The sequence below is a fragment of the Camelina sativa genome, chromosome 17, assembly GCF_030686135.1.
Source record: "Camelina sativa cultivar CO46 ecotype springtype chromosome 17, ASM3068613v1".
Taxonomy (NCBI): Eukaryota; Viridiplantae; Streptophyta; class Magnoliopsida; order Brassicales; family Brassicaceae; genus Camelina; species Camelina sativa.
The window spans coordinates 32104022-32118137 of record NC_141896.1 but is presented as its reverse complement, the minus strand read 5'-3'; the positions used below and the strand labels follow the sequence as shown (position 1 = coordinate 32118137).

General features: G+C 39.1%; 1 long non-coding RNA gene across 1 annotated transcript; it reads right to left on the bottom strand.

The window, feature by feature from the left end:
* Positions 1-10805: 10805 nt before the first annotated feature.
* On the bottom strand, positions 10806-13650 carry LOC147924599 (uncharacterized). The gene is made up of 2 exons (XR_015585815.1): positions 13369-13650; positions 10806-13274 (listed from the first exon to the last, which is right to left on the bottom strand). It is a non-coding gene; the product is annotated as an uncharacterized LOC147924599 (long non-coding RNA).
* Between the last annotated feature and the right edge of the window lie 466 nt (positions 13651-14116).

Here is a 14116-nt window from a genome sequence, read left to right as displayed (position 1 = left end):
TTCCACGATCACACTTTACCTTTACTTGTACCACAAACACAAATTGAGATGCATAAGTATTTTATAAACACTCAGTGAGGCAATCATCCCATCTATTGGGCTATACACACAAGCAATAAGATCTCTAAAGCCACAAAAAAGAAACAAATAAAACAAACCAGGCAATATACAAAGCATTTGCATCATAAACCGCTACTAAAGAAGGGTGTCGAACGACACCAAAGGGTAACGACCGACACCACAACTGGTGTCGACATACACCATGCTCCACATCCACGAAACCCTGGTTTATGTCGACCGACACCTCCACATGGTGTCGAACAACACTCGCCAAAATTATCGAATCGTCCTCGTGTTGGTGTCGACCGACGCCGATGCTGAATTATCAGAAACTCCGAAGCTCGCCTTTAATCTTCTCTCATCCGTCTCACACGAATCCATGAACGAATCCAAGCCTCAGGAGTCACAAAAAACACATAAAAACCATAAGAGACATCCACATAAGACAACTAATATCATAGAAATAGAGATCTCAGCTTAGATAAGCCATGTTCATGCACTCACCTTTGCCAAAAAATGAGAGCTAAGCCCAAACAACGAAGCTAGCACCACAGCAACCTTTCCACCACGTCCTTAGTCATGGATCCACACTTTCCAGGAAGAAAGCTGTAACACCCGCGAACAAAATTGTCGATTATGGGGGTGAGTGTCAATCGACACCAAGGAGGGTGTAAGTCGACACCAACAATTTTCGGTTCGACCGGTTTTTTTTAAATCATTGAAATTGAAATTGGCTCAGTTTGGGAAGCCCTAAACCGGAGTATTTAAGTGGGAATCAACTTGAGGGTTGGGGGAAGCCGATTATTGCCGTTTTCAAAGAGAAACAGAGGGAGAAAGAAGATGGTTTGGGAACATAAGAGGAGAAGAAGGGAGATCCATCTTCTTCATGTGTGAGGGGAAGGATGGGAGATTGGTGAAGGAGGCTTTCTCATGGTTGTAATCCAGGTAAGTTTTGTTGTTTTTATGTTAGATCGATTAGAGAATCGATGGTTGTGGATAATTAGGGATTTGCGGCGAGAAGGAGCTTGAAGGGAGGCTCAGATTGTGATTTCTAGGTTGGTGTCTTTCGACACCATTGTAGTGTCGGTCGATACCAACACCTGCAGATGGACTGCGTGGACTGGTTCGAGATGGCTAATTCGGAGCAACGTTTGGAGGATGAAACGGAGTCCGATTCGGCTGAAATTTGGTAGGTAGCTTCGTGGTGCTACAAGTTTCATATCTATCGGTGGATTTGTGAAATGAACGGTTGGTTTGTGATTTAATCAAGTATTTGTATTGTGGTCTGGCATAAACGGTTTTGTGGTAAGGTTGTGGTTTCGAGTGACACCGAGGTGGTGTCGGTCGACACCGGCACGTTGTTGTGAATTTAGGTCCTAGAAGGACAGCTGGAGTTAGGTTTGGATGAGGGGAGATCAACAGAAGTGATGTCGTGAACGTTGGTGTGCGTGTTGGTTCGCAAGTGGTGCGATGGGTGACATTCGACACCAGGTGGAGGTGCCGTTCGACACAAGAGGAGTTGATAGTAAATTGGAATATTCGTGGGGAACTGTTGTCTGTGGCTGGACGGAATCAAATATTCCAGCCCACTTCTCTTGTTACTCGGTCGCTAGGGATGGTTGGTTGTGTGACTCAGTAACTAGATGAGGTGGTGTTTGGTGTATTTGTTGAAGTTTTTGTAAGAAGCGATTCCTATGCCGGTTGTCTTGTCGAAATTATGGGGTTTCGCTGAGATCGTTTCCCATGGATCCTATGTGAAGATTGGGAATCCGGATGCGGTCGTTTCAGTTTGGTATCAGAGCATATATGGTTCTAGGACAGACTCTATAATGGTTATAGACTTGTCTAGGTCGTTTAGACGTGGTAAGTTCTACGGAAAAAAAAGCACAGATATGTTGTTGAGATATTTGATCTAGAAGTGATTAAGTAGGAAATAAATTGTTTGGTGTTTGAGAAGTTAAGTCGGGAACTTATTTCACTGGAGTGGCTCGGAGTGTCACGAGATAGCAGGTTAGGAATTTGCATGCAGGTCAAGAGGAAGTTTGAGAGTGGGGCTAGTGTGGGTGCCACTTCAACGGGTGCTGTGAGTGTGGCAGCAGGTTGATCACGCCCAGTGGACCATATTGCAATTTTTTTTAACAATGCTGGTGGGAGAGGATTGAATAAGATGATTAGTTCTTATGGAATCCTGATGTGTGGTGTGTTGGATGATTATGTGATTCTAAAAATGGAAAGTTTCCATAAATAGGAAGTTTCTAAAAATGGAAAGTTCTATGAATAGTTAGGACTTGTCTATATTTCGAAAGAGCATGTCAAATGCCCTGAATGGCGGGAATGTTTAGAGGATGACCTGAAGAGTGGTCATAAATGAGATGATCAGTTCTCAAGGATTTTTGATTGGTGATTTCATGGTGCTAAGAGAACATGCAGATTCTAAAAATGGGAAGTTTTATTAATAATTGAAACTTACCTATTTTTAGGAAGAAGGTGGATACACAGCTTTATTGGAGGGATGACTGGGGTTGGCCTGAAGAGTGGTCATGGTGGTGGTGATATTCGAGTGAGGGGATATGGTGGTTGGTAGGACATTGCGATGTTTTATGTGAACCACAGGAGATAGTTCCGGTCGGGAGATGCTTATAGACGTTAGGACTTGTTTGCTCATGAGGATATGATTAGTTTTCCTTGGGAGAAGATTAGTTCTCCGGAGGAGATGATTAGTTCTCCTGGGGAGATGATTAGTTCTTCTGAGGGGATGATTAGTTCCCTTGGTGCACCGCGGGCTTGACGGGTTGTGACCGTGAGAGCGGCAAAGGAGATGATTAGTTCTCCTAGGGGATGATTAGTTCCCCAGAGGGGATGAGTAGTTCCCCTCGTACCGAGATCTCTAGGGTGAAGATAGTGAGAGGGTATAGCTCGAGGACGACGGTCTAAGAGCATAGACAGTGCAGTTTGAAGGTTGCGACCTGAGAATGTATGAGTGAGAGAGCAAACAATGTCAAGAACATTGTTATGAGGATAGTGACTGGATGTAGACCTTGTAGGTCGGGATTAATCTCGTGTTTTGGGTTGTGCTGACTAGTGGAGTCAGGATTATGTGGGCTGTTGGGTCACGTGGATGTGCGGAATGTTGCACAGAAAACCTTGGCTGACGATGTTCAGCCCGGTTGGAGAATGTGCGAGCCGTGGTGACGGTTTCACATAGGTCCTTTGTGGATAGACTTGTTGCGGGATTCGAGGATGAATCCTTGTTGGTGGGGGAGAATTGTAACATTTGCGAACCAAATTTTCGGTTTTGGGGGTGGGTGTCAGTTGACACCAAGGAGGGTGTCGGTCGACACCAACCATTTCCTGTTCGACCGGTTTGCTTTAAATCGTTAAAATTGAAATTGTCTCAGTTTGGGAAGCCCTAAACCGGAGTATTTAAGTGGGAATCAACTTAAGGGTTGGGGGAAGCCGATTATTGTCGCTTTAAGAGAGAAACAGAGGGAGAAAGAAGATTGTTTGGGAGCATAAGAGGAGAAGAAGGGAGATCCATCTTCTTCATGTGTGAGGGGAAGGATGGGAGATTGGTGGTGGATTGGGAGACACAAGGAGGCTTTCTCATGGTTGTAATCAGGGTAAGTTATGTTGTTTTAGTGTTAGATCGATTAGAGAATCATTGGTTCTGGAGAATTAGGGATTTACGGTGAGAAGGAGCTTGAAGGGAGGCTCAGATCATGATTTCTAGATTGGTGTCGTTCGACACCAACACCTGCAGATGGACTGCGCGAACTGGTTGGAGATAGCTACTTTGGGGCAACGTTTTGAGGATGAAACAGAGTCCGATTCGGCTGAAATTTGGTAGGTAGCTTCTTGGTGCTACAATTATCATATCCAACGGTGGGTTTGTGAAATAAACGGTTGATTTGTGATTTAATCAAGTGTTTGTATTGTGGTCTGGCATAGACGGTTTTGTGGTAAGGTTGGGGTGTCGAGCGACACCGAGGTGGTGTCGGTCGACAACGACATGTTGTTGTGAGTTTAGGTCCTAGGAGGTAAGCTGGAGTTAGGTTTGGATGATGGGAGATCAACGGAAGTGATGTCGCGAGCGTCGATGTGTGTGTTGGTTCGCAAGTGGTGTGATGGGTGACGTTCGACACCAAGTGGAGGTGCCGTTCAACACAAGAGGAGTTGATAGTGAATTATAATATTTTTGGGAAGTATTGTCCGTGGCTGGACGAAATCAAATATTCTAGCCCACCTCTCTTGTTACTCGGTCACTAGGGGTGGTTGGTTGTGCGACTCAGTAACTAGATGAGGTGGTGTTTGGTTTATATATTGAAATTTTTGTAAGAAGCGATTCCTATGCTGGTTGTCTTGTCGGAATTATGAGGTTCCGCTGAGATCGTTTCTCATGGATCCTATGTGAGAGTTAGATTTTCGGGTGTGGTCGTTTCAGTTTTGTAACGCCCCGACCGCCACCTCTTAATGGGCACATGTCCACTCCTAGTCCATGGGTCACCTTTCTTAATGGGCCTCATGTCCTCTGATTAGGCTAGTGAGCCCATCCATATCAGACGGCCGGTTTGCTATGTCCGGGAGGCTTTAAAGACTTGTTACCGTCCCTACAAATCACCACATGATCTTTCCATGTGTTTTGTCCTCACTTGCACAGTTCCGACAGACTCTTCCCGGAAGGTCACCTATCTTGAGACTACTCCAGCATAAGCACGCTTAACTGTGGAGTTCTCTCAGGACCCTTGACTGAAAAGTTAAGTGCACTTTTGGTGACATAGGTCGCCCAAATCAATTCTTTTAAACCTCTCTCCAAGTTTCTAAAATCGGGGTGTCACAATTCACCCCCACTAACAGATTACAAAGTCCTCGTTGCGCACCAAGACCGTCACCCCTGATGGTGTGAGCCCACTCGACTCCACACTCTTCTGGGTTCAGCTCTGATACCACTTGTAACACCCCGACCGCCACCTCTTAGTGGGCCACATGTCCACTCTCAGTCCATGGGCCCACCTTCCTTAATGGGCCTCATGTCCTCTCATTAGGCCCGTGAGCCCATCCATATCTGACGGTCAGTTTGCTACGTCCGGGAGGCTTTAATGACTTGTTACCGTCCCTACAAATCACCACATGATCTTTCCTTGTGTTTTTCCTCACTCGCACAGTTCTGACAGACACTTTCCGGAAGGTCACCCATCCTGAGATTACTCCAGCATAAGCACGCTTAACTATGGAGTTCTCTCAGGACCCTTGACCGAAAAGATAAGTGCACTTTTGGTGACATAGGTGGCCAAATCAATTATTTTAAACCTTTCCGCAAGTCTCTGAAATCAGGATGTCACAAAAACTCACTCACAGAGCAAAAGATCTCCAAATACCTCAAGAACAGTCTCTGGGAACTCTCTTTTCTCCTTTTCTCTCTAAAAGTGTGAAAAACGGCTAAAGAGACAAAGGAAGTCAAGTTCCTCCTTTTAAACTCGAGTCTAGGGCTTCTTCTAAACTAACCACGCAAACCGGAGGATTAAAATCAAACCGATTAAACCATCCGCAAGTGGTGTCGATCGACACCCCAACCAAAAATTCAATTTCTAGTTTGCGGATGTTACATTTATAATAGAGTATAGAGCAATAACTCTACGGAGGCAACGAGGGGAGATATTATCTTTGACATCAAACCAGGCCGAGAAAGCTGCCCAAGTGTGAGGGGAGATATTATCTTTCACACTTGAACAGCTTTCTCGGCCTGGCTTGACGTCAAAGATAATATCTCCTCTCAAGCTACCTTTTATGCTATCTGGCTGGAACACAATAATAGATATCCCAACTGCATATCTACTGATGCTCTTGTTCTCTTCAAAGCGCTAGACCGACAAATCAAGGATGCGAATTTGGCTAAGCAACATGGCAATCAATTTAAAGATTTTCTGCAAATTTGGATCAAATATGACTAGTTTAATCTACTCATCTTCCCGTATAAGGTAGAGCTTCCTTGTTTTCTTAGTCTTTTTGGCAAAGGATGTTTTTATATTTCTATGCTGCTTGTATTTATTACATACTTTTAAAAAAAAAATATAATGTTAAATTGTATTAAAAAAAATACGCTTTTACAATTAGTGCAACAAAAAGTATTAAAAATTGAAAAAAAAAAAACTTAAAACATAAACTTGGTTAATAGACTAGGAGAAAGCTGAAAGTCACGTCCTATATTGAAACCATAATTGTAAACCTTGCTCATACCGACGATCGCCCAACCATTTAATAGACAGCAGCTGGTTTTTCATTTGTTGATCAATCCACTTAATCCATTTATTACACACTTTTCATTTTAATGAAATTCACATTCTTATCCAAAAAAAAAAAAAAATTGTTGTCCTATTTTATTGAAATATACAGTTTAGATCAAATGAGGATGAGAGAATAAAATGTTGAACGATTTATAGTGAAGGTGTTAAGTAGACAAACACAAAAGATGCGCGTAGCTAGGGCCATTAAAAAAATAATGTAAGAAGTACAAAGTCATGGCTAATATAAACCCAGTTATCTACGCTTTAGCCTAATAAAATATGATCAGATCCATTTATGCTGCTGGGGCATAATCATAGATAACGTCATCATCGTTGTCACCGTTCTCTAGTAATGCTGCTTGACCATACTCAAATACTTGATCATTGATGTTGACTCCACTGTATGTTTCAGAGACATTCTCATGTAGGAAGAGAACAGTTTCGGAGACAAAAATCATTTTTCTTTTCTTTAGAATGAAATACAAATTCAAGCGTTGAAAAGAAAATGAAAACACAAAAAAGATTGGTTTGAGTTTGATGAAAGGAAGAAAGGTCATTGGACTCTTTATAAGTGAAACAAAAGTTGATGTATGTTTAGACCTCAGCAAGGAGTGTGACATGGTAGTATAAATTGTGGCATGGCACAATAGTTATTACGAATTACAATGAACTCTTTGACACATGGGATTTATTCTGACACGTCTGCCCTCATTGGGTTACTGTTACAGTTCTTATTTGGCTACTTCTAGTTTTATAGATCGAATATTCTTTTCAAAGAATGAAATTTATAAAATTATCTCATGAGAATATCATTTGTAGTGGCAACATAATGGTGTAAAAGCCAAACGTTAGCTGTCTCTGATTTGTAGATTTTACTATAAGTACAAAAGTTTTAAGTGATTCGTAATGTATATTGTGCCATTTCACAATTTTATATCAGCATGTCACAAACCTTGCTGAGGTGGGATCCAAAAAAAAATGTTTATGTGATTTCCAGATAGTTTAGTATTTTTTTTTTAAGAATTTTTTTTGTTTCCATTTAATTATATAAACTGAGGAAGCAAATTAGAATGTATCTTTATTTTTTTGTAGAAAGTATCTGCAATAGTTTTATAATTAAACTCTTCATAAGTCATTAGAAAATTATCTTATGGATTTGTAGATGTTGGGGAAACTGTCGGGGTATGACTCATTAGGACTGGAATGAAAATCTTTCAAAATTTAAATTTGGATCAAGAGTATTTTTATTTTCACAAATTTTTAAGAGATTTTTTCTGGATATGCTTACATTTTTTTGAAAATTAAGCTAAGCTTTTAACAAATTATATTTTCTTATTCCAACTGGTAATTCCATAAACAAAGGATTTTGTTTTAGTATAAGTAATTGAATCAGTCAGTGCTGCTAGCTTTACATGTGTCGGAAGCAAATTCTACGTGTCGGAATAAAAGCAGTCTTCTATTTGTGCCAAGCACACTTGTTTTTAAGCATATCACACTCTTTACTGTGGTTGACCTGAAGACACAATGAGTCCAGATCTTTTCAAACCTTTTTGTTGCACATATAAATATCCTAGCGATATCTCTCATTCATTCACCAACCTCGTAAACCTCTTTCTGTGAGACTGTAACTGTGTCACATTTGCTTTATATAGTATTTTCGTTTCTTCACTAACCGAAAAAATGACATTGTCGTTTTCTGTTTCCAAGTTTGTTCTGTGCAAATGTGACCAAGTACGTGAAACATGCATCCGAGGTGATGTGACTTGTAATAATGGAGATTTTGAAGACCGTAAGGTTGCATATGTAGAAAATGGCGATGACGATGACGATGGTATCTATGATTACGCTCCAGCGGCATGAGTGGATTCATTACATTTAGTTCTAGACCAAACCGTAGAAAATCGGTTGTTATAGTGATTTTGTTGCTTCGGGCTTTTTATTTGCTTTGTTGACATTAATGATCTCGTTTGATATCGTTATTTAATTTTCTCAACTTCTCTTTAGTTGTTCTCATGAGTTGTGAATAAAATGAAAACAGTTCAATGCAGATATGTAAATGTTCAAGAGAATATCAACGAGTTCATAATATCGTTGTGACTACCCTATAAATAATTTGTTAACTCATTCAAAAATTAATGTTGCTGTAAAAAAAATAATCTGATCTGCCAGTTTATAGGTAGAATTACAATGCACAAAATTTTAATCAATCTAGATATTTTTTTTTATAAAGTTTATTTTATAAAAAAATACCCAAAGGTAGTAATTTTAGCTTTGCACCTCCCGTGCCTGTTTCTATATATATATGCTGCCAGAGGTTTTGATGTAATCCTTTAATAGATTAAAACTCACGAGTTAATATTAACTGTATCCTCAGGCTTTATTGAAACCGATAACTTGTGAAAACTGGAAGGTGAGAAATGCTCGATGTGTTTGACAAAAAAAAAAAGAGTAATGCTACTCGATGTATTGATGATAGATCCAAATCAGAACCATTCACATTACCATTCAGGATATCACACAATTTTAAGGACTTGTTACTCACGTTAATGATCTTCGATCAGCCACAAGTACATGGTTCCCTCACTCATCTTTAGATGACTAATCTTATTAGACCACTTGGTATAATACTTTGTATGTTTTCCACATTGAAGACTCTTTATCAAGTCCTCACTACTCTTGATAGACCAATCTCATATCTCAAATTATCCTTTGTAAAGTTATAATTTGGGAAATAGAATTATATAACCCACTTTTTATTTTATTTTGCAAGATACAATGTGCATGTAGCATGGGTAACGATTGGTAGGATAATAATCAGGTGCACGTATGTGTATAATAAAACATTATTGCTTTGAAATTCGCTCGTTCATTTCCGTAACGTGAGACAAAAAGAGAACTCGAGAGAAGCATATATTAAGTGACATATAGTGAAAGAAGTGTTAAATCAACTAACATTAAGAAACCCTAGGAAAAAAAAAACCATAAATATATAAAAACAGGTGCAAAATCATGGTTCATGTATATTTGATCCATTCATGCTGCTGGAGCATAGTCATAGATATCGTCATCATCGTTGTCACCATCTTCTACATAAACAGAGTGAGCACACTCAAATGCTTGATCGCTTCTAGTGACGACGCCTCCAATGCACATTCCACATACATTGTCATCTACGAAGTGAACAAATTCGGTAACAGAAACCATACTTCTTAATTTATTTTATTAATAATGGGAAAAAGAAATTATATATCAAATGTAGTAAGAGCAAGTTCAGAACACGAAAGTTTGATGTAAGAATGAGATTATTGTTGGCCTCTTTATAGGTTGGAACAAAAGTTAATAGAAAGTTTAGACTCACTCCCGTCCTCTTCTGACCTCAGCAAGGAGTGTGACCTGTTGATACAAGTTCAGAATGACACAAGTTCATTGCAGTTAACTTTTTGACACATAGGATTTGTAACGACACGTTCGTTATACATATTGTCTACATTTCTTTATTGTTTATGAAATATTCTTGTCGAAGAAGAAAAGGAAGCTAGAAAAAGGTTGCCTTTTTATCTTATGTGAATATTATTTGCAGTGGCGACATAATGGTGCCTAAAGTTATTTTTTTTCTGTGTTTTATAAGTACACTAGTATTCTATCCCGTGTACTACGTATGGGACACAAATTTTAAATTAACTTTTTGAAATGTAATTCATTTTTCCGCAACATTTTCAATAATCTCATTAATAAGAGTATATAAAACATTTTAACATATAATATTAACTGAGATATATATATATATATATATATATATATATATATATTTTCTGTTTTAAAAGATTGAAGTTGTTAGATAGCTGTTGAGATATCATGTGATAAAACTATATTTAAACTTTTGGAAATTAAAATTGGATTAGTAATACTATCTAAAAATCCTAATTATTTTCCTGTTTAACATAATATTTAGAATTTCCAATTTGAAAATTAATAATAATATCTAAAAAATTGTTACCAAAACTATAAATTATTTCTGAAAAATGGGTTTTGCAGAAAAATGGATCACCTGGATTTTGTTCTGTGTTTCTTCGGTTGAGTACAAGGTTCTCCTTAATGGTCAACCTAATGGTTTGATAGTCCCGGAGAGAGGGCTACGGCAGGGAGATCCTTTGTCTCCCTATCTGTTTATTCTCTGTACGAAAGTGCTAATCGCTAATCTTCGCAAAGCCGAGATGGATAAGCAGATCACAGGGATTAAAGTGGCTAATAAATGTCCACCGATTATGTATTTGTTGTTTGTGGATGACAGTCTTTTTTTCTGCAAAGTTGATAAGGATCAATGTGGGGTTATCTTGGATATTTTAAAGAAATATGAGGCTGTCTCGGGACAACAAATTAATTTTGAGAAGTCGTCACTTCAATTTGGGCACAAGGTCAGGGGCGGATCCACATAGGTTGGAGGGGGTGAAACTGCACCAGATGAAATATAAAAGTTGTTTGATTTTGCATTAACATTGTTGATATAAGTGGTGTAGTGGTAATGAATGCACCACATAATCCAAGAAGAGAACAGTTCAAACCCCCTCTAAAACTAATTTTTGCTCTTTTTGCACCTGATCCAAACTTTGGCTGGATCCGCCACTGCACAAGGTTGATGAAGTGGCCAAAAGGGAGATGCAAGGGGTGCTTGGGATATCGAATCTAGGCGGGATGGGCTCTTATTAGGGGTACCGGAGAGTTTAGGAGGGTCTAAAACGAAAGTTTTATCCTTTGTTCGGGATAGACTTCAGAGTCGAACGAATGGGTGGGTGGCGAAACAGCTTTCAAAAGGGGGCAAAGAGGTTATGATAAAGTCCTTTGCTACTGCGGTACCAACCTTTGTCATGTCGTGCTTTCGGCTGCCAAAAACCATCACATCCAAACTTGCTAGTGCTGTGGCAAATTTTTGGTGGAGTTCGGGTCAGTCTGGGGGTTTGCGTTGGTTAGCTTGGAAGAAGTTATGTTGTAGTAAGCAGTTAGGTGGGCTGAGTTTTAGGAATGTCGATGACTTTAACTCAGCTCTGTTGGCGAAACAGTTATGGCGGCTGATTGAGGCCCCTGATTCTCTGTTTGCTCGGGTTTTCAAGGGAAGGTATTATCGGAATTCGAATCCTATGGAACCGATACGATCTTACTCTCCATCTTATGGGTGGCGGAGTATTGTCTCAGCTAGATCTTTGGTAAATAAAGGACTTATTATATGAGTTGGCTCCGGAGAGTCAGTTTCTATATGGACTGACCCATGGATACCAGCTCAATCCCCAAGACCAGCTTTGAGTAAGGGGCCTTTTAAGGACCCTTCTTTAAAAATCTCTCACTTAATAGATCGCCAAACAAATTCATGGCGTCTGGATGTGCTCCATGAGCATTTTGATTCGGAAGATGTTGCCTTGATAGGGGCTTTGTCGTTGGGTAGTTCTCAGTTGGAGGATACACTAGGCTGGCATTTTACAAAATCGGGGAAGTATACAGTAAAATAAGGGTATGATACGGAACGTGCTGCGAAAATAAGGGCTTCTCAGGTTCCTCAGTATGGGCCAGATATTACTCCCCTCCTGGCGGGGGTTTGGTGGGTGCCATCTCCACCAAAGATTAAGCACTTCACGTGGCAGGTTTTGTCAGGGTGCATCTCGGTTTCCGCAAACTTGCGACGATGGGGAATTGCCTGTGATTCGGTTTGTGCACGATGTGGAGCTGATGAGGAAACAGTCAATCATGCCATTTTCCGGTGTCCACCAGCTCGGCAGGCATGGGCCTTAGCTCATGTACCTATTGGATCGGTTTCGTTTCCAACGGATTATGTGTATGCCAATGTGGATCATTTTCTAGGTTCCTCCAATCCGGGTGCTCAGGTGGTGGCTTTTCTTTGGCTCATGTGGTATATATGGAAAGCAAGAAATGCTCAAGTTTTTGAGAATCAAATGGAGAAGCCGGAGGAGGTCGTAAAGTTAGCTGTCGGTGAGGCGTCTTCATGGTTGCAAGCACAAGCTGAGGATGAGGTTGAGGAATCTTCCCCACAACCCAACGCTTCTAGTCCTCGAGTACGGGGGCCTACAAGCCACCTTCCTACTCTTTGTTCAGGTTATCGGTGTTTAGTAGATGGATCGTGGAAAGCAGGTGATGCTCTCGCGGGTGCAGGATGGGTGTGTTCATCCCTTGATGAAACGTTGATGTCCAGGGGAGCTGCCAATTTCCGTCAAAGTCTTTCCCCCCTACATGCTGAAGTCGAAGATTTTGTTTGGGCTATGCATTGCATGATTGGACATGACTATCGGGATGTGGAGTTTTATTCTGATTGCTCAGACTTGGTGAAGATGGTGTCTTTGCCTCAAGACTGGCCGGCTTTCAAGACTTATCTCGAGGATATCAAGATAGACAGGAAGGAGTTTTCTTCTTTAACTTTATCTCTAGTTTCAAGAAGTGCAAATGTAAGTGCGGATTTTTTGGTACGCCAAGCGCGTACATCTCCGCATCCTGTCAATATAAGCTGATCTTTTTGTTAAAAAAAAAAAAATTATTTCTGAATTTATGATACTTTGATACATGTCACAACTCACAATATTATTGGTAAAGTAAAGTGGTTCATCTTATGATATGCAATGTCACAATTAAAATATATTCACAATGCATTCAAAACAATTATACAAAAGATAGTTGACATCATTTATTTAGTGCAACAAATGATTGACAATGAAATGCAAATATTTGTACTATTTATAAAACTTTGAATGAGCAAAAAAGGTTTAGCTATGACCTATTAATGAACTCAACACATGGTTTAAGACTCTCCTTGTTTATTCTTCTTCTTTAACTTGCTTCCTCAATCTCTTCTTTCCCGCTCCTCTTCTATCTATTTACGAAAGATCGTGTTTTCAGCCTTTTGAGTTTTGACATTCAAAAAGCGGCTTGTATCTGGCAACAATGATTTGTTTATATAAGATAAAATGAAAATCAAAACTGAAAACACCATAATATTTTACTGTTGATGTTTGATTTAATCACTTACCCAAAATTTGCTGAATAACTTCCACCAAATTTCTGAAAACCCTGCTTCTACATCATTTATTGTTGTAGAATCTCTCCCTCTCCAATATGAACCTATGATCACCTCTTCCCCGACACGCTTTCAAAACCCTATAGCCACGATCTAGTTGATCATTTCCAAAATGTTCAAGCATAATTTATGAAGATTGTTCATTGTAAAAATAGAAGATATTTGTTTCGCTAAATTGCTAACAGAGAGAAGGTTATTTATATTGGTTCTTGAACAGTTCATGAAAAAGAGGTGGAGATCATGGAACTTTTTTTTTTTTACAAAATCGTAGAACAGTTTAGAAACCAATAAAATCTAGTTTTTTTTTTTGCGTACCAACAGAAAAAAATAACTGTTATGTTTTTAAATATTTTTTAATTACACAAAATCTGTGTGGCAAATTTTTATTGGACAAGTGACTTGTGATTTATAAGATAAAGGATTAGACTACTTACAAATCCTATGTGATTTATGGAGATATTTGTTTTACTTTTAACTTATACTATTAATTATAAGTTTGTCAAAAAGGATAAAAAAAAAGTGATAAGAAATGGATTTCAAAAGATATATTTTTAATGATTAACTTCAAAAGTATTATGTAAAAAAAATACATATAGATTTGTACATAATTTTTAATTACTACTGGTTTAAGGAAGGTTTTTACTTTTTTTGTTTCTTTCTGTCACAATTTGCTTTAGAAAAAAAATATATATAAGTACTG